Consider the following 21,630-nt stretch of genomic DNA (forward strand, 5'->3'; position numbering starts at 1 on the left):
GCAGAATCTATTAATATTCTTAGCATTGTGCTTTTAAAACCAGATTTACACAATACTTAAAACTTTTGGCCGAGTCGTAATGAGAATCTTTGACCCTTCAGAAGCTCTCGAGATACGTGTCTTGGTGGCTAGATCGGCAGGGTGTGTCATTGTATTTTGCTGGTCTTCTGTTCGAATCTCGAGATCGACAAATAATTTATAATTTTTCTTTTTTTTAAATAAATTTTATCTTTATATCTCCATTATTCATAGAGTTACTATGAATCATTCCAAATCATATATTTCAAAACAATATTATAAATTTAAAATATTTCTAAATTTTATCGGAATTTTAAGAGTCATGTTCCAGCGCATGCGCAGAATCTATTAATATTCTTAGCATTGTGCTTTTAAAACCAGATTTACACAATACTTAAAACTTTTGGCCGAGTCGTAATGAGAATCTTTGACCCTTTAGAAGCTCTCGAGATACGCGTCTTGGAGGCTAGATCGGCAGAGAGCGTCATTGTATTTTGCTGGTCTGTTCGAATCTCGAGATCGACAAATAATTTATAATTTTTCTTTTTTTTAAATAAATTTTATCTTTATTTTTCCATTATTCATAGAGTTACTATGAATCATTCCAAATCATATATTTCAAAACAATATTATAAATTTAAAATATTTCTATATTTTATCGGAATTTTAAGAGTCAAGTTCGCGCACATGCGCAGAATCAATTAATATTCTTAGCATTGTGCTTTTAAAACCAGATTTACACAATACTTAAAATTTATTGCCGAGTCGTAATGAGAATCTTTGACCCTTCAGAAGCTCTCAAGATACGAGTCTTGGTGGCTAGATCGGCAGGGTGTGTCATTGTATTTTGCTGGTCTTCTGTTCGAATCTCGAGATCGACAAATAATTTATAATTTTTCTTTTTTTTAAATAAATTTTATCTTTATATCTCCATTATTCATAGAGTTACTATGAATCATTCCAAATCATATATTTCAAAACAATATTATAAATTTAAAATATTTCTATATTTTATCGGAATTTGAAGAGTCAAGTTCCCGCACATGCGCAGAATCTATTAATATTCTTGGCATTGTGCTTTTAAAACCAGATTTACACAATACTTAAAACTTATTGCCGAGTCGTAATGAGAATGTTTGACCCTTCAGAAGCTCTCGAGGTACGCGTCTTGGTGGCTAGATCGGCAGGGTGTGTCATTGTATTTTGCTGGTCTACTGTTCGAATCTCGAGATCGACAAAGATTTTATAATTTTTCTTTTTTTTAAATAAATTTTATCTATATTTCTCCATTATTCATAGAGTTACTATGAATCATTCCAAATCATATATTCCAAAACAATATTATAAATTTAAAATATTTCTATATTTTATCGGAATTTTAAGAGTCAAGTTCGCGCATATGCGCAGAATCTATTAATATTCTTAGCATTGTGCTTTTAAAACCAGATTTACACAATACTTAAAACTTTTGGCCGAGTCGTAATGAGAATCTTTGACCCTTCAGAAGCTCTCGAGGTACGCGTCGTGGTGGCTAGATCGGCAGAGTGTGTCGTTGTATTTTGCTGGTCTGTTCGAATCTCGAGATCGACAAAGATTTTATAATTTTTCTTTTTTTAAAATAAATTTTATCTTTATTTCTCTATTATTCATAGAGTTACTATGAATCATTCCAAATCATATATTTCAAAACAATATTATAAATTTAAAATATTTCTATATTTTATCGGAATTTTAAGTGTCAAGTTCGCGCACATGCGCAGAATCAATTAATATTCTTAGCATTGTGCTTTTAAAACCAGATTTACACAATACTTAAAATTTATTGCCGAGTCGTAATGAGAATCTTTGACCCTTCAGAAGCTCTCAAGATACGAGTCTTGGTGGCTAGATCGGCAGGGTGTGTCATTGTATTTTGCTGGTCTTCTGTTCGAATCTCGAGATCGACAAATAATTTATAATTTTTCTTTTTTTTAAATAAATTTTATCTTTATATCTCCATTATTCATAGAGTTACTATGAATCATTCCAAATCATATATTTCAAAACAATATTATAAATTTAAAATATTTCTATATTTTATCGGAATTTTAAGAGTCAAGTTCGCGCACATGCGCAGAATCTATTAATATTCTTAACATTGTGCTTTTAAGACCAGATTTACACAATACTTAAAACTTATTGCCGAGTCGTAATGAGAATCTTTGACCCTTCAGAAGCTCTCGAGATACGTGTCTTGGTGGCTAGATCGGCAGGGTGTGTCATTGTATTTTGCTGGTCTTCTGTTCGAATCTCGAGATCGACAAATAATTTATAATTTTTCTTTTTTTTAAATAAATTTTATCTTTATATCTCCATTATTCATAGAGTTACTATGAATCATTCCAAATCATATATTTCAAAACAATATTATAAATTTAAAATATTTCTAAATTTTATCGGAATTTTAAGAGTCATGTTCCAGCGCATGCGCAGAATCTTTTAATATTCTTAGCATTGTGCTTTTAAAACCAGATTTACACAATACTTAAAACTTATTGCCGAGTCGTAATGAGAATCTTTGACCCTTCAGAAGCTCTCGAGATACGTGTCTTGGTGGCTAGATCGGCAGGGTGTGTCATTGTATTTTGCTGGTCTTCTGTTCGAATCTCGAGATCGACAAATAATTTATAATTTTTCTTTTTTTTAAATAAATTTTATCTTTATATCTCCATTATTCATAGAGTTACTATGAATCATTCCAAATCATATATTTCAAAACAATATTATAAATTTAAAATATTTCTAAATTTTATCGGAATTTTAAGAGTCATGTTCCAGCGCATGCGCAGAATCTATTAATATTCTTAGCATTGTGCTTTTAAAACCAGATTTACACAATACTTAAAACTTTTTTCCGAGTCGTAATGAGAATCTTTGACCCTTCAGAAGCTCTCGAGGTACGCGTCGTGGTGGCTAGATCGGCAGAGTGTGTCGTTGTATTTTGCTGGTCTGTTCGAATCTCGAGATCGACAAAGATTTTATAATTTTTCTTTTTTTAAAATAAATTTTATCTTTATTTCTCTATTATTCATAGAGTTACTATGAATCATTCCAAATCATATATTTCAAAACAATATTATAAATTTAAAATATTTCTATATTTTATCGGAATTTTAAGTGTCAAGTTCGCGCACATGCGTAGAATCAATTAATATTCTTAGCATTGTGCTTTTAAAACCAGATTTACACAATACTTAAAATTTATTGCCGAGTCGTAATGAGAATCTTTGACCCTTCAGAAGCTCTCAAGATACGAGTCTTGGTGGCTAGATCGGCAGGGTGTGTCATTGTATTTTGCTGGTCTTCTGTTCGAATCTCGAGATCGACAAATAATTTATAATTTTTCTTTTTTTTAAATAAATTTTATCTTTATATCTCCATTATTCATAGAGTTACTATGAATCATTCCAAATCATATATTTCAAAACAATATTATAAATTTAAAATATTTCTATATTTTATCGGAATTTTAAGAGTCAAGTTCGCGCACATGCGCAGAATCTATTAATATTCTTAACATTGTGCTTTTAAGACCAGATTTACACAATACTTAAAACTTATTGCCGAGTCGTAATGAGAATCTTTGACCCTTCAGAAGCTCTCGAGATACGTGTCTTGGTGGCTAGATCGGCAGGGTGTGTCATTGTATTTTGCTGGTCTTCTGTTCGAATCTCGAGATCGACAAATAATTTATAATTTTTCTTTTTTTTAAATAAATTTTATCTTTATATCTCCATTATTCATAGAGTTACTATGAATCATTCCAAATCATATATTTCAAAACAATATTATAAATTTAAAATATTTCTAAATTTTATCGGAATTTTAAGAGTCATGTTCCAGCGCATGCGCAGAATCTATTAATATTCTTAGCATTGTGCTTTTAAAACCAGATTTACACAATACTTAAAACTTTTGGCCGAGTCGTAATGAGAATCTTTGACCCTTCAGAAGCTCTCGAGATACGTGTCTTGGAGGCTAGATCGGCAGAGAGTGTCATTGTATTTTGCTGGTCTGTTCGAATCTCGAGATCGACAAATAATTTATAATTTTTCTTTTTTTTAAATAAATTTTATCTTTATTTTTCCATTATTCATAGAGTTACTATGAATCATTCCAAATCATATATTTCAAAACAATATTATAAATTTAAAATATTTCTATATTTTATCGGAATTTTAAGAGTCAAGTTCGCGCACATGCGCAGAATCAATTAATATTCTTAGCATTGTGCTTTTAAAACCAGATTTACACAATACTTAAAATTTATTGCCGAGTCGTAATGAGAATCTTTGACCCTTCAGAAGCTCTCAAGATACGAGTCTTGGTGGCTAGATCGGCAGGGTGTGTCATTGTATTTTGCTGGTCTTCTGTTCGAATCTCGAGATCGACAAATAATTTATAATTTTTCTTTTTTTTAAATAAATTTTATCTTTATATCTCCATTATTCATAGAGTTACTATGAATCATTCCAAATCATATATTTCAAAACAATATTATAAATTTAAAATATTTCTATATTTTATCGGAATTTGAAGAGTCAAGTTCCCGCACATGCGCAGAATCTATTAATATTCTTGGCATTGTGCTTTTAAAACCAGATTTACACAATACTTAAAACTTATTGCCGAGTCGTAATGAGAATGTTTGACCCTTCAGAAGCTCTCGAGGTACGCGTCTTGGTGGCTAGATCGGCAGGGTGTGTCATTGTATTTTGCTGGTCTACTGTTCGAATCTCGAGATCGACAAAGATTTTATAATTTTTCTTTTTTTTAAATAAATTTTATCTATATTTCTCCATTATTCATAGAGTTACAATGAATCATTCCAAATCATATATTCCAAAACAATATTATAAATTTAAAATATTTCTATATTTTATCGGAATTTTAAGAGTCAAGTTCGCGCATATGCGCAGAATCTATTAATATTCTTAGCATTGTGCTTTTAAGACCAGATTTACACAATACTTAAAACTTATTGCCGAGTCGTAATGAGAATCTTTGACCCTTCAGAAGCTCTCGAGATACGTGTCTTGGTGGCTAGATCGGCAGGGTGTGTCATTGTATTTTGCTGGTCTTCTGTTCGAATCTCGAGATCGACAAATAATTTATAATTTTTCTTTTTTTTAAATAAATTTTATCTTTATATCTCCATTATTCATAGAGTTACTATGAATCATTCCAAATCATATATTTCAAAACAATATTATAAATTTAAAATATTTCTAAATTTTATCGGAATTTCAAGAGTCACGTTCCAGCGCATGCGCAGAATCTATTAATATTCTTAGCATTGTGCTTTTAAAACCAGATTTACACAATACTTAAAACTTTTGGCCGAGTCGTAATGAGAATCTTTGACCCTTCAGAAGCTCTCGAGGTACGCATCGTGGTGGCTAGATCGGCAGGGTGTGTCATTGTATTTTGCTGGTCTTCTGTTCGAATCTCGAGATCGACAAAGATTTTATAATTTTTCTTTTTTTTTAAATAAATTTTATCTATATTTCTCCATTATTCATAGAGTTACTATGAATCATTCCAAATCATATATTTCAAAACAATATTATAAATTTAAAATATTTCTATATTTTATCGGAATTTTAAGAGTCAAGTTCGCGCACATGCGCAGAATCAATTAATAATCTTAGCATTGTGCTTTTAAAACCAGATTTACACAATACTTAAAACTTATTGCCGAGTCGTAATGAGAATCTTTGACCCTTCAGAAGCTCTCGAGATACGAGTCTTGGTGGCTAGATCGGACGGGTGTGTCATTGTATTTTGCTGGTCATCTGTTCGAATCTCGAGATCGACAAATAATTTATAATTTTTCTTTTTTTTAAATAAATTTTATTTTTATTTTTCCATTATTCATAGAGTTACTATGAATCATTCCAAATCATATATTTCAAAACAATATTTTAAATATAAAATATTTCTATATTTTATCGGAATTTTAAGAGTCAAGTTCGCGCACATGCGCAGAATCTATTAATATTCTTAGCATTGTGCTTTTAAGACCAGATTTACACAATACTTAAAACTTATTGCCGAGTCGTAATGAGAATCTTTGACCCTTCAGAAGCTCTCGAGATACGTGTCTTGGTGGCTAGATCGGCAGTGTGTGTCATTGTATTTTGCTGGTCTTCTGTTCGAATCTCGAGATCGACAAATAATTTATAATTTTTCTTTTTTTTAAATAAATTTTATTTTTATTTTTCCATTATTCATGGAGTTACTATGAATCATTCCAAATCATATATTTCAAAACAATATTTTAAATATAAAATTATTCTATATTTTATCGGAATTTTAAGAGTCAAGTTCGCGCACATGCGCAGAATCTATTAATATTCTTAACATTGTGCTTTTAAGACCAGATTTACACAATACTTAAAACTTATTGCCGAGTCGTAATGAGAATCTTTGACCCTTCAGAAGCTCTCGAGATACGTGTCTTGGTGGCTAGATCGGCAGGGTGTGTCATTGTATTTTGCTGGTCTTCTGTTCGAATCTCGAGATCGACAAATAATTTATAATTTTTCTTTTTTTTAAATAAATTTTATCTTTATATCTCCATTATTCATAGAGTTACTATGAATCATTCCAAATCATATATTTCAAAACAATATTATAAATTTAAAATATTTCTAAATTTTATCGGAATTTTAAGAGTCATGTTCCAGCGCATGCGCAGAATCTATTAATATTCTTAGCATTGTGCTTTTAAAACCAGATTTACACAATACTTAAAACTTTTGGCCGAGTCGTAATGAGAATCTTTGACCCTTCAGAAGCTCTCGAGGTACGCGTCGTGGTGGCTAGATCGGCAGAGTGTGTCGTTGTATTTTGCTGGTCTGTTCGAATCTCGAGATCGACAAAGATTTTATAATTTTTCTTTTTTTAAAATAAATTTTATCTTTATTTCTCTATTATTCATAGAGTTACTATGAATCATTCCAAATCATATATTTCAAAACAATATTATAAATTTAAAATATTTCTATATTTTATCGGAATTTTAAGTGTCAAGTTCGCGCACATGCGCAGAATCAATTAATATTCTTAGCATTGTGCTTTTAAAACCAGATTTACACAATACTTAAAATTTATTGCCGAGTCGTAATGAGAATCTTTGACCCTTCAGAAGCTCTCAAGATACGAGTCTTGGTGGCTAGATCGGCAGGGTGTGTCATTGTATTTTGCTGGTCTTCTGTTCGAATCTCGAGATCGACAAATAATTTATAATTTTTCTTTTTTTTAAATAAATTTTATCTTTATATCTCCATTATTCATAGAGTTACTATGAATCATTCCAAATCATATATTTCAAAACAATATTATAAATTTAAAATATTTCTATATTTTATCGGAATTTTAAGAGTCAAGTTCGCGCACATGCGCAGAATCTATTAATATTCTTAACATTGTGCTTTTAAGACCAGATTTACACAATACTTAAAACTTATTGCCGAGTCGTAATGAGAATCTTTGACCCTTCAGAAGCTCTCGAGATACGTGTCTTGGTGGCTAGATCGGCAGGGTGTGTCATTGTATTTTGCTGGTCTTCTGTTCGAATCTCGAGATCGACAAATAATTTATAATTTTTCTTTTTTTTAAATAAATTTTATCTTTATATCTCCATTATTCATAGAGTTACTATGAATCATTCCAAATCATATATTTCAAAACAATATTATAAATTTAAAATATTTCTAAATTTTATCGGAATTTTAAGAGTCATGTTCCAGCGCATGCGCAGAATCTATTAATATTCTTAGCATTGTGCTTTTAAAACCAGATTTACACAATACTTAAAACTTTTGGCCGAGTCGTAATGAGAATCTTTGACCCTTCAGAAGCTCTCGAGATACGCGTCTTGGAGGCTAGATCGGCAGAGAGCGTCATTGTATTTTGCTGGTCTGTTCGAATCTCGAGATCGACAAATAATTTATAATTTTTCTTTTTTTTAAATAAATTTTATCTTTATTTTTCCATTATTCATAGAGTTACTATGAATCATTCCAAATCATATATTTCAAAACAATATTATAAATTTAAAATATTTCTATATTTTATCGGAATTTTAAGAGTCAAGTTCGCGCACATGCGCAGAATCAATTAATATTCTTAGCATTGTGCTTTTAAAACCAGATTTACACAATACTTAAAATTTATTGCCGAGTCGTAATGAGAATCTTTGACCCTTCAGAAGCTCTCAAGATACGAGTCTTGGTGGCTAGATCGGCAGGGTGTGTCATTGTATTTTGCTGGTCTTCTGTTCGAATCTCGAGATCGACAAATAATTTATAATTTTTCTTTTTTTTAAATAAATTTTATCTTTATATCTCCATTATTCATAGAGTTACTATGAATCATTCCAAATCATATATTTCAAAACAATATTATAAATTTAAAATATTTCTATATTTTATCGGAATTTGAAGAGTCAAGTTCCCGCACATGCGCAGAATCTATTAATATTCTTGGCATTGTGCTTTTAAAACCAGATTTACACAATACTTAAAACTTATTGCCGAGTCGTAATGAGAATGTTTGACCCTTCAGAAGCTCTCGAGGTACGCGTCTTGGTGGCTAGATCGGCAGGGTGTGTCATTGTATTTTGCTGGTCTACTGTTCGAATCTCGAGATCGACAAAGATTTTATAATTTTTCTTTTTTTTAAATAAATTTTATCTATATTTCTCCATTATTCATAGAGTTACTATGAATCATTCCAAATCATATATTCCAAAACAATATTATAAATTTAAAATATTTCTATATTTTATCGGAATTTTAAGAGTCAAGTTCGCGCATATGCGCAGAATCTATTAATATTCTTAGCATTGTGCTTTTAAAACCAGATTTACACAATACTTAAAACTTTTGGCCGAGTCGTAATGAGAATCTTTGACCCTTCAGAAGCTCTCGAGGTACGCGTCGTGGTGGCTAGATCGGCAGAGTGTGTCGTTGTATTTTGCTGGTCTGTTCGAATCTCGAGATCGACAAAGATTTTATAATTTTTCTTTTTTTAAAATAAATTTTATCTTTATTTCTCTATTATTCATAGAGTTACTATGAATCATTCCAAATCATATATTTCAAAACAATATTATAAATTTAAAATATTTCTATATTTTATCGGAATTTTAAGTGTCAAGTTCGCGCACATGCGCAGAATCAATTAATATTCTTAGCATTGTGCTTTTAAAACCAGATTTACACAATACTTAAAATTTATTGCCGAGTCGTAATGAGAATCTTTGACCCTTCAGAAGCTCTCAAGATACGAGTCTTGGTGGCTAGATCGGCAGGGTGTGTCATTGTATTTTGCTGGTCTTCTGTTCGAATCTCGAGATCGACAAATAATTTATAATTTTTCTTTTTTTTAAATAAATTTTATCTTTATATCTCCATTATTCATAGAGTTACTATGAATCATTCCAAATCATATATTTCAAAACAATATTATAAATTTAAAATATTTCTATATTTTATCGGAATTTTAAGAGTCAAGTTCGCGCACATGCGCAGAATCTATTAATATTCTTAACATTGTGCTTTTAAGACCAGATTTACACAATACTTAAAACTTATTGCCGAGTCGTAATGAGAATCTTTGACCCTTCAGAAGCTCTCGAGATACGTGTCTTGGTGGCTAGATCGGCAGGGTGTGTCATTGTATTTTGCTGGTCTTCTGTTCGAATCTCGAGATCGACAAATAATTTATAATTTTTCTTTTTTTTAAATAAATTTTATCTTTATATCTCCATTATTCATAGAGTTACTATGAATCATTCCAAATCATATATTTCAAAACAATATTATAAATTTAAAATATTTCTAAATTTTATCGGAATTTTAAGAGTCATGTTCCAGCGCATGCGCAGAATCTTTTAATATTCTTAGCATTGTGCTTTTAAAACCAGATTTACACAATACTTAAAACTTATTGCCGAGTCGTAATGAGAATGTTTGACCCTTCAGAAGCTCTCGAGGTACGCGTCTTGGTGGCTAGATCGGCAGGGTGTGTCATTGTATTTTGCTGGTCTACTGTTCGAATCTCGAGATCGACAAAGATTTTATAATTTTTCTTTTTTTTAAATAAATTTTATCTATATTTCTCCATTATTCATAGAGTTACTATGAATCATTCCAAATCATATATTCCAAAACAATATTATAAATTTAAAATATTTCTATATTTTATCGGAATTTTAAGAGTCAAGTTCGCGCATATGCGCAGAATCTATTAATATTCTTAGCATTGTGCTTTTAAGACCAGATTTACACAATACTTAAAACTTATTGCCGAGTCGTAATGAGAATCTTTGACCCTTCAGAAGCTCTCGAGATACGTGTCTTGGTGGCTAGATCGGCAGGGTGTGTCATTGTATTTTGCTGGTCTTCTGTTCGAATCTCGAGATCGACAAATAATTTATAATTTTTCTTTTTTTTAAATAAATTTTATCTTTATATCTCCATTATTCATAGAGTTACTATGAATCATTCCAAATCATATATTTCAAAACAATATTATAAATTTAAAATATTTCTAAATTTTATCGGAATTTTAAGAGTCACGTTCCAGCGCATGCGAGGAATCTATTAATATTCTTAGCATTGTGCTTTTAAAACCAGATTTACACAATACTTAAAACTTTTGGCCGAGTCGTAATGAGAATCTTTGACCCTTCAGAAGCTCTCGAGGTACGCATCGTGGTGGCTAGATCGGCAGGGTGTGTCATTGTATTTTGCTGGTCTTCTGTTCGAATCTCGAGATCGACAAAGATTTTATAATTTTTCTTTTTTTTTAAATAAATTTTATCTATATTTCTCCATTATTCATAGAGTTACTATGAATAATTCCAAATCATATATTTCAAAACAATATTATAAATTTAAAATATTTCTATATTTTATCGGAATTTTAAGAGTCAAGTTCGCGCACATGCGCAGAATCAATTAATAATCTTAGCATTGTGCTTTTAAAACCAGATTTACACAATACTTAAAACTTTTGGCCGAGTCGTAATGAGAATCTTTGACCCTTCAGAAGCTCTCGAGGTACGCGTCGTGGTGGCTAGATCGGCAGAGTGTGTCGTTGTATTTTGCTGGTCTGTTCGAATCTCGAGATCGACAAAGATTTTATAATTTTTCTTTTTTTAAAATAAATTTTATCTTTATTTCTCTATTATTCATAGAGTTACTATGAATCATTCCAAATCATATATTTCAAAACAATATTATAAATTTAAAATATTTCTATATTTTATCGGAATTTTAAGTGTCAAGTTCGCGCACATGCGCAGAATCAATTAATATTCTTAGCATTGTGCTTTTAAAACCAGATTTACACAATACTTAAAATTTATTGCCGAGTCGTAATGAGAATCTTTGACCCTTCAGAAGCTCTCAAGATACGAGTCTTGGTGGCTAGATCGGCAGGGTGTGTCATTGTATTTTGCTGGTCTTCTGTTCGAATCTCGAGATCGACAAATAATTTATAATTTTTCTTTTTTTTAAATAAATTTTATCTTTATATCTCCATTATTCATAGAGTTACTATGAATCATTCCAAATCATATATTTCAAAACAATATTATAAATTTAAAATATTTCTATATTTTATCGGAATTTTAAGAGTCAAGTTCGCGCACATGCGCAGAATCTATTAATATTCTTAACATTGTGCTTTTAAGACCAGATTTACACAATACTTAAAACTTATTGCCGAGTCGTAATGAGAATCTTTGACCCTTCAGAAGCTCTCGAGATACGTGTCTTGGTGGCTAGATCGGCAGGGTGTGTCATTGTATTTTGCTGGTCTTCTGTTCGAATCTCGAGATCGACAAATAATTTATAATTTTTCTTTTTTTTAAATAAATTTTATCTTTATATCTCCATTATTCATAGAGTTACTATGAATCATTCCAAATCATATATTTCAAAACAATATTATAAATTTAAAATATTTCTAAATTTTATCGGAATTTTAAGAGTCATGTTCCAGCGCATGCGCAGAATCTTTTAATATTCTTAGCATTGTGCTTTTAAAACCAGATTTACACAATACTTAAAACTTATTGCCGAGTCGTAATGAGAATGTTTGACCCTTCAGAAGCTCTCGAGGTACGCGTCTTGGTGGCTAGATCGGCAGGGTGTGTCATTGTATTTTGCTGGTCTACTGTTCGAATCTCGAGATCGACAAAGATTTTATAATTTTTCTTTTTTTTAAATAAATTTTATCTATATTTCTCCATTATTCATAGAGTTACTATGAATCATTCCAAATCATATATTCCAAAACAATATTATAAATTTAAAATATTTCTATATTTTATCGGAATTTTAAGAGTCAAGTTCGCGCATATGCGCAGAATCTATTAATATTCTTAGCATTGTGCTTTTAAGACCAGATTTACACAATACTTAAAACTTATTGCCGAGTCGTAATGAGAATCTTTGACCCTTCAGAAGCTCTCGAGATACGTGTCTTGGTGGCTAGATCGGCAGGGTGTGTCATTGTATTTTGCTGGTCTTCTGTTCGAATCTCGAGATCGACAAATAATTTATAATTTTTCTTTTTTTTAAATAAATTTTATCTTTATATCTCCATTATTCATAGAGTTACTATGAATCATTCCAAATCATATATTTCAAAACAATATTATAAATTTAAAATATTTCTAAATTTTATCGGAATTTTAAGAGTCACGTTCCAGCGCATGCGAGGAATCTATTAATATTCTTAGCATTGTGCTTTTAAAACCAGATTTACACAATACTTAAAACTTTTGGCCGAGTCGTAATGAGAATCTTTGACCCTTCAGAAGCTCTCGAGGTACGCATCGTGGTGGCTAGATCGGCAGGGTGTGTCATTGTATTTTGCTGGTCTTCTGTTCGAATCTCGAGATCGACAAAGATTTTATAATTTTTCTTTTTTTTTAAATAAATTTTATCTATATTTCTCCATTATTCATAGAGTTACTATGAATAATTCCAAATCATATATTTCAAAACAATATTATAAATTTAAAATATTTCTATATTTTATCGGAATTTTAAGAGTCAAGTTCGCGCACATGCGCAGAATCAATTAATAATCTTAGCATTGTGCTTTTAAAACCAGATTTACACAATACTTAAAACTTATTGCCGAGTCGTAATGAGAATCTTTGACCCTTCAGAAGCTCTCGAGATACGAGTCTTGGTGGCTAGATCGGACGGGTGTGTCATTGTATTTTGCTGGTCATCTGTTCGAATCTCGAGATCGACAAATAATTTATAATTTTTCTTTTTTTTAAATAAATTTTATTTTTATTTTTCCATTATTCATAGAGTTACTATGAATCATTCCAAATCATATATTTCAAAACAATATTTTAAATATAAAATATTTCTATATTTTATCGGAATTTTAAGAGTCAAGTTCGCGCACATGCGCAGAATCTATTAATATTCTTAACATTGTGCTTTTAAGACCAGATTTACACAATACTTAAAACTTATTGCCGAGTCGTAATGAGAATCTTTGACCCTTCAGAAGCTCTCGAGATACGTGTCTTGGTGGCTAGATCGGCAGGGTGTGTCATTGTATTTTGCTGGTCTTCTGTTCGAATCTCGAGATCGACAAATAATTTATAATTTTTCTTTTTTTTAAATAAATTTTATCTTTATATCTCCATTATTCATAGAGTTACTATGAATCATTCCAAATCATATATTTCAAAACAATATTATAAATTTAAAATATTTCTAAATTTTATCGGAATTTTAAGAGTCATGTTCCAGCGCATGCGCAGAATCTATTAATATTCTTAGCATTGTGCTTTTAAAACCAGATTTACACAATACTTAAAACTTTTGGCCGAGTCGTAATGAGAATCTTTGACCCTTCAGAAGCTCTCGAGGTACGCGTCGTGGTGGCTAGATCGGCAGAGTGTGTCGTTGTATTTTGCTGGTCTGTTCGAATCTCGAGATCGACAAAGATTTTATAATTTTTCTTTTTTTAAAATAAATTTTATCTTTATTTCTCTATTATTCATAGAGTTACTATGAATCATTCCAAATCATATATTTCAAAACAATATTATAAATTTAAAATATTTCTATATTTTATCGGAATTTTAAGTGTCAAGTTCGCGCACATGCGCAGAATCAATTAATATTCTTAGCATTGTGCTTTTAAAACCAGATTTACACAATACTTAAAATTTATTGCCGAGTCGTAATGAGAATCTTTGACCCTTCAGAAGCTCTCAAGATACGAGTCTTGGTGGCTAGATCGGCAGGGTGTGTCATTGTATTTTGCTGGTCTTCTGTTCGAATCTCGAGATCGACAAATAATTTATAATTTTTCTTTTTTTTAAATAAATTTTATCTATATTTCTCCATTATTCATAGAGTTACTATGAATCATTCCAAATCATATATTCCAAAACAATATTATAAATTTAAAATATTTCTATATTTTATCGGAATTTTAAGAGTCAAGTTCGCGCATATGCGCAGAATCTATTAATATTCTTAGCATTGTGCTTTTAAGACCAGATTTACACAATACTTAAAACTTATTGCCGAGTCGTAATGAGAATCTTTGACCCTTCAGAAGCTCTCGAGATACGTGTCTTGGTGGCTAGATCGGCAGGGTGTGTCATTGTATTTTGCTGGTCTTCTGTTCGAATCTCGAGATCGACAAATAATTTATAATTTTTCTTTTTTTTAAATAAATTTTATCTTTATATCTCCATTATTCATAGAGTTACTATGAATCATTCCAAATCATATATTTCAAAACAATATTATAAATTTAAAATATTTCTAAATTTTATCGGAATTTTAAGAGTCACGTTCCAGCGCATGCGAGGAATCTATTAATATTCTTAGCATTGTGCTTTTAAAACCAGATTTACACAATACTTAAAACTTTTGGCCGAGTCGTAATGAGAATCTTTGACCCTTCAGAAGCTCTCGAGGTACGCATCGTGGTGGCTAGATCGGCAGGGTGTGTCATTGTATTTTGCTGGTCTTCTGTTCGAATCTCGAGATCGACAAAGATTTTATAATTTTTCTTTTTTTTTAAATAAATTTTATCTATATTTCTCCATTATTCATAGAGTTACTATGAATAATTCCAAATCATATATTTCAAAACAATATTATAAATTTAAAATATTTCTATATTTTATCGGAATTTTAAGAGTCAAGTTCGCGCACATGCGCAGAATCAATTAATAATCTTAGCATTGTGCTTTTAAAACCAGATTTACACAATACTTAAAACTTATTGCCGAGTCGTAATGAGAATCTTTGACCCTTCAGAAGCTCTCGAGATACGAGTCTTGGTGGCTAGATCGGACGGGTGTGTCATTGTATTTTGCTGGTCATCTGTTCGAATCTCGAGATCGACAAATAATTTATAATTTTTCTTTTTTTTAAATAAATTTTATTTTTATTTTTCCATTATTCATAGAGTTACTATGAATCATTCCAAATCATATATTTCAAAACAATATTTTAAATATAAAATATTTCTATATTTTATCGGAATTTTAAGAGTCAAGTTCGCGCACATGCGCAGAATCTATTAATATTCTTAACATTGTGCTTTTAAGACCAGATTTACACAATACTTAAAACTTATTGCCGAGTCGTAATGAGAATCTTTGACCCTTCAGAAGCTCTCGAGATACGTGTCTTGGTGGCTAGATCGGCAGGGTGTGTCATTGTATTTTGCTGGTTTTCTGTTCGAATCTCGAGATCGACAAATAATTTATAATTTTTCTTTTTTTTAAATAAAATTTATCTTTATATCTCCATTATTCATAGAGTTACTATGAATCATTCCAAATCATATATTTCAAAACAATATTATAAATTTAAAATATTTCTAAATTTTATCGGAATTTTAAGAGTCATGTTCCAGCGCATGCGCAGAATCTATTAATATTCTTAGCATTGTGCTTTTAAAACCAGATTTACACAATACTTAAAACTTTTGGCCGAGTCGTAATGAGAATCTTTGACCCTTCAGAAGCTCTCGAGGTACGCGTCGTGGTGGCTAGATCGGCAGAGTGTGTCGTTGTATTTTGCTGGTCTGTTCGAATCTCGAGATCGACAAAGATTTTATAATTTTTCTTTTTTTAAAATAAATTTTATCTTTATTTCTCTATTATTCATAGAGTTACTATGAATCATTCCAAATCATATATTTCAAAACAATATTATAAATTTAAAATATTTCTATATTTTATCGGAATTTTAAGTGTCAAGTTCGCGCACATGCGCAGAATCAATTAATATTCTTAGCATTGTGCTTTTAAAACCAGACTTACACAATACTTAAAATTTATTGCCGAGTCGTAATGAGAATCTTTGACCCTTCAGAAGCTCTCAAGATACGTGTCTTGGTGGCTAGATCGGCAGGGTGTGTCATTGTATTTTGCTGGTCTTCTGTTCGAATCTCGAGATCGACAAATAATTTATAATTTTTCTTTTTTTTAAATAAATTTTATCTTTATTTTTCCATTATTCATAGAGTTACTATGAATCATTCCAAATCATATATTTCAAAACAATATTATAAATTTAAAATATTTCTATATTTTATCGGAATTTTAAGAGTCAAGTTCGCGCACATGCGCAGAATCAATTAATATTCTTAGCATTGTGCTTTTAAAACCAGATTTACACAATACTTAAAATTTATTGCCGAGTCGTAATGAGAATCTTTGACCCTTCAGAAGCTCTCAAGATACGAGTCTTGGTGGCTAGATCGGCAGGGTGTGTCTTTGTATTTTGCTGGTCTTCTGTTCGAATCTCGAGATCGACAAATAATTTATAATTTTTCTTTTTTTTAAATAAATTTTATCTTTATATCTCCATTATTCATAGAGTTACTATGAATCATTCCAAATCATATATTTCAAAACAATATTATAAATTTAAAATATTTCTATATTTTATCGGAATTTGAAGAGTCAAGTTCCCGCACATGCGCAGAATCTATTAATATTCTTGGCATTGTGCTTTTAAAACCAGATTTACACAATACTTAAAACTTATTGCCGAGTCGTAATGAGAATGTTTGACCCTTCAGAAGCTCTCGAGATACGTGTCTTGGTGGCTAGATCGGCAGGGTGTGTCATTGTATTTTGCTGGTCTTCTGTTCGAATCTCGAGATCGACAAATAATTTATAATTTTTCTTTTTTTTAAATAAATTTTATCTTTATATCTCCATTATTCATAGAGTTACTATGAATCATTCCAAATCATATATTTCAAAACAATATTATAAATTTAAAATATTTCTAAATTGTATCGGAATTTTAAGAGTCATGTTCCAGCGCATGCGCAGAATCTATTAATATTCTTAGCATTGTGCTTTTAAAACCAGATTTACACAATACTTAAAACTTTTGGCCGAGTCGTAATGAGAATCTTTGACCCTTCAGAAGCTCTCGAGGTACGCGTCGTGGTGGCTAGATCGGCAGAGTGTGTCGTTGTATTTTGCTGGTCTGTTCGAATCTCGAGATCGACAAAGATTTTATAATTTTTCTTTTTTTAAAATAAATTTTATCTTTATTTCTCTATTATTCATAGAGTTACTATGAATCATTCCAAATCATATATTTCAAAACAATATTATAAATTTAAAATATTTCTATATTTTATCGGAATTTTAAGTGTCAAGTTCGCGCACATGCGCAGAATCAATTAATATTCTTAGCATTGTGCTTTTAAAACCAGATTTACACAATACTTAAAATTTATTGCCGAGTCGTAATGAGAATCTTTGACCCTTCAGAAGCTCTCAAGATACGAGTCTTGGTGGCTAGATCGGCAGGGTGTGTCATTGTATTTTGCTGGTCTTCTGTTCGAATCTCGAGATCGACAAATAATTTATAATTTTTCTTTTTTTTAAATAAATTTTATCTTTATATCTCCATTATTCATAGAGTTACTATGAATCATTCCAAATCATATATTTCAAAACAATATTATAAATTTAAAATATTTCTATATTTTATCGGAATTTTAAGAGTCAAGTTCGCGCACATGCGCAGAATCTATTAATATTCTTAACATTGTGCTTTTAAGACCAGATTTACACAATACTTAAAACTTATTGCCGAGTCGTAATGAGAATCTTTGACCCTTCAGAAGCTCTCGAGATACGTGTCTTGGTGGCTAGATCGGCAGGGTGTGTCATTGTATTTTGCTGGTCTTCTGTTCGAATCTCGAGATCGACAAATAATTTATAATTTTTCTTTTTTTTAAATAAATTTTATCTTTATATCTCCATTATTCATAGAGTTACTATGAATCATTCCAAATCATATATTTCAAAACAATATTATAAATTTAAAATATTTCTAAATTTTATCGGAATTTTAAGAGTCATGTTCCAGCGCATGCGCAGAATCTATTAATATTCTTAGCATTGTGCTTTTAAAACCAGATTTACACAATACTTAAAACTTTTGGCCGAGTCGTAATGAGAATCTTTGACCCTTCAGAAGCTCTCGAGATACGCGTCTTGGAGGCTAGATCGGCAGAGAGTGTCATTGTATTTTGCTGGTCTGTTCGAATCTCGAGATCGATAAATAATTTATAATTTTTTCTTTTTTTTAAATAAATTTTATCTTTATTTTTCCATTATTCATAGAGTTACTATGAATCATTCCAAATCATATATTTCAAAACAATATTATAAATTTAAAATATTTCTATATTTTATCGGAATTTTAAGAGTCAAGTTCGCGCACATGCGCAGAATCAATTAATATTCTTAGCATTGTGCTTTTAAAACCAGATTTACACAATACTTAAAATTTATTGCCGAGTCGTAATGAGAATCTTTGACCCTTCAGAAGCTCTCAAGATACGAGTCTTGGTGGCTAGATCGGCAGGGTGTGTCATTGTATTTTGCTGGTCTACTGTTCGAATCTCGAGATCGACAAAGATTTTATAATTTTTCTTTTTTTTAAATAAATTTTATCTATATTTCTCCATTATTCATAGAGTTACTATGAATCATTCCAAATCATATATTCCAAAACAATATTATAAATTTAAAATATTTCTATATTTTATCGGAATTTTAAGAGTCAAGTTCGCGCATATGCGCAGAATCTATTAATATTCTTAGCATTGTGCTTTTAAGACCAGATTTACACAATACTTAAAACTTATTGCCGAGTCGTAATGAGAATCTTTGACCCTTCAGAAGCTCTCGAGATACGTGTCTTGGTGGCTAGATCGGCAGGGTGTGTCATTGTATTTTGCTGGTCTTCTGTTCGAATCTCGAGATCGACAAATAATTTATAATTTTTCTTTTTTTTAAATAAATTTTATCTTTATATCTCCATTATTCATAGAGTTACTATGAATCATTCCAAATCATATATTTCAAAACAATATTATAAATTTAAAATATTTCTAAATTTTATCGGAATTTTAAGAGTCACGTTCCAGCGCATGCGCAGAATCTATTAATATTCTTAGCATTGTGCTTTTAAAACCAGATTTACACAATACTTAAAACTTTTGGCCGAGTCGTAATGAGAATCTTTGACCCTTCAGAAGCTCTCGAGGTACGCATCGTGGTGGCTAGATCGGCAGGGTGTGTCATTGTATTTTGCTGGTCTTCTGTTCGAATCTCGAGATCGACAAAGATTTTATAATTTTTCTTTTTTTTTAAATAAATTTTATCTATATTTCTCCATTATTCATAGAGTTACTATGAATCATTCCAAATCATATATTTCAAAACAATATTATAAATTTAAAATATTTCTATATTTTATCGGAATTTTAAGAGTCAAGTTCGCGCACATGCGCAGAATCAATTAATAATCTTAGCATTGTGCTTTTAAAACCAGATTTACACAATACTTAAAACTTATTGCCGAGTCGTAATGAGAATCTTTGACCCTTCAGAAGCTCTCGAGATACGAGTCTTGGTGGCTAGATCGGACGGGTGTGTCATTGTATTTTGCTGGTCATCTGTTCGAATCTCGAGATCGACAAATAATTTATAATTTTTCTTTTTTTTAAATAAATTTTATTTTTATTTTTCCATTATTCATAGAGTTACTATGAATCATTCCAAATCATATATTTCAAAACAATATTTTAAATATAAAATTATTCTATATTTTATCGGAATTTTAAGAGTCAAGTTCGCGCACATGCGCAGAATCAATTAATAATCTTAGCATTGTGCTTTTAAGACCAGATTTACACAATACTTAAAACTTATTGCCGAGTCGTAATGAGAATCTTTGACCCTTCAGAAGCTCTCAAGATACGAGTCTTGGTGGCTAGATCGGCAGGGTGTGTCATTGTATTTTGCTGGTCTTCTGTTCGAATCTCGAGATCGACAAATAATTTATAATTTTTCTTTTTTTTAAATAAATTTTATCTTTATATCTCCATTATTCATAGAGTTACTATGAATCATTCCAAATCATATATTTCAAAACAATATTATAAATTTAAAATATTTCTATATTTTATCGGAATTTTAAGAGTCAAGTTCGCGCACATGCGCAGAATCTATTAATATTCTTAACATTGTGCTTTTAAGACCAGATTTACACAATACTTAAAACTTATTGCCGAGTCGTAATGAGAATCTTTGACCCTTCAGAAGCTCTCGAGATACGTGTCTTGGTGGCTAGATCGGCAGGGTGTGTCATTGTATTTTGCTGGTCTTCTGTTCGAATCTCGAGATCGACAAATAATTTATAATTTTTCTTTTTTTTAAATAAATTTTATCTTTATATCTCCATTATTCATAGAGTTACTATGAATCATTCCAAATCATATATTTCAAAACAATATTATAAATTTAAAATATTTCTAAATTTTATCGGAATTTTAAGAGTCATGTTCCAGCGCATGCGCAGAATCTATTAATATTCTTAGCATTGTGCTTTTAAAACCAGATTTACACAATACTTAAAACTTTTGGCCGAGTCGTAATGAGAATCTTTGACCCTTCAGAAGCTCTCGAGATACGCGTCTTGGAGGCTAGATCGGCAGAGAGTGTCATTGTATTTTGCTGGTCTGTTCGAATCTCGAGATCGACAAATAATTTATAATTTTTTCTTTTTTTTAAATAAATTTTATCTTTATTTTTCCATTATTCATAGAGTTACTATGAATCATTCCAAATCATATATTTCAAAACAATATTATAAATTTAAAATATTTCTATATTTTATCGGAATTTTAAGAGTCAAGTTCGCGCACATGCGCAGAATCAATTAATATTCTTAGCATTGTGCTTTTAAAACCAGATTTACACAATACTTAAAATTTATTGCCGAGTCGTAATGAGAATCTTTGACCCTTCAGAAGCTCTCAAGATACGAGTCTTGGTGGCTAGATCGGCAGGGTGTGTCATTGTATTTTGCTGGTCTACTGTTCGAATCTCGAGATCGACAAAGATTTTATAATTTTTCTTTTTTTTAAATAAATTTTATCTATATTTCTCCATTATTCATAGAGTTACTATGAATCATTCCAAATCATATATTCCAAAACAATATTATAAAT

Source organism: Argiope bruennichi, chromosome 8 (assembly GCF_947563725.1).
Source record: "Argiope bruennichi chromosome 8, qqArgBrue1.1, whole genome shotgun sequence".
NCBI classification, from domain to species: domain Eukaryota; kingdom Metazoa; phylum Arthropoda; class Arachnida; order Araneae; family Araneidae; genus Argiope; species Argiope bruennichi.